At 58.0% G+C, this 1,085-nt stretch overlaps 1 protein-coding gene across 3 annotated transcripts in view; it reads right to left on the bottom strand.

The window, feature by feature from the left end:
• The window catches only part of RALYL (RALY RNA binding protein-like), a 939,792-nt gene that overhangs the window by 130,427 nt on the left and 808,280 nt on the right, over window positions 1–1,085 (bottom strand). The gene's annotated exons all lie outside the window — the stretch shown is intronic.

Here is a 1,085-nt window from a genome sequence, read left to right as displayed (position 1 = left end):
CTGTCAAAGATATGACAGGTTGGGCACTCCCCAGCCAGGACTTTGTGCATGCGTGAGTTAGCTGGAGGTTACGGTGCCTCCTCCCTGCCTTTCACCAGGGAATCGTTGGTTCTGGCATTTACGAGGCTGCCGTGCTGCCAGCAGTCCGACCAGGCCCCCCTACCCTGTTTGTCACACAGCAGATGCCAAACAAGTTGGCATCATGGACAGCCTTCACCATATTGGCCCCATTGTCGGTGACCATGAGCCCACGGGTGAGCTCAGCCTGCCCAATGAGCCACCCCTGCACCATGCGGTTCATGGCCCCCATGATCTCCCTTGCCATGTGGGACTCATCCAGCACCTCAGCTTGCAGTAGAGCCCACTGATGGCCTGAATGATTGCACTAGTGCCCTGTGAGGGAGAGGTAGGCGTGATCGCCACCCTGGCTTCTCCAGATGTCGGAGGTGAAGTGCAAGGCTACCTGCGGCCCTGCCTTGCACAGCTCCTCCCTCAAGTACTCCCTGCATGACTTGTACAGGGAGGGCACCACCACCCTGCTAAAGGTGGTGTGTGCGGGCACTTTGTAAAATAGGGCCAGAAGTTCTACAAACCACCTGAACCCTGGTCACTCAACTAGGGAGAAGGGCTGGCTATCCAGAGCAAGCATCTCCGCAATGCTCTGGGTGATCTTGCGCGCCTTGGGAACGCACCCCCCTTTCTGTCCACCTTTCCCCCACTGGTCCAGGGTGGCCTGCCTTTGCTTTGGGGGCAAGGGGGATTTGGAGTGAGTGGGGGGCTTCCCTTTTGGCACACTTGCTTTGGTGCCAGGCTGAGCAGCAGGAAGAAGGGCAAGGGGGTGCCTTCTCAGATGCAGCAGCATGGCCGTGGTGGAGAAGTGTCTCATGTCCTTGCCACGGCTCATGTGCGTTCGGTAGAACTGGCAGATGGCAAACCTGGGATCATCTGCCACCTCAAAATGATCCCACACTATGCTACTCCCCTCCTTCTGGGTTGAGGGTGAGGATCCTGCCTTTTCCCCCTTCTCAGCAGGCTGAGGCTGAACAGCAGGAGATGCCTCAGCAGAGCCACTTGCCTTCACAACC

This window comes from Gavialis gangeticus, unplaced genomic scaffold, assembly GCF_001723915.1.
Source record: "Gavialis gangeticus isolate Ggan-Ray unplaced genomic scaffold, GavGan_comp1, whole genome shotgun sequence".
NCBI classification, from domain to species: Eukaryota; Metazoa; Chordata; order Crocodylia; family Gavialidae; genus Gavialis; species Gavialis gangeticus.
The sequence above is the reverse complement of the archived record's forward strand: the minus strand, read 5'-3'. Positions and strand labels throughout refer to the sequence as shown.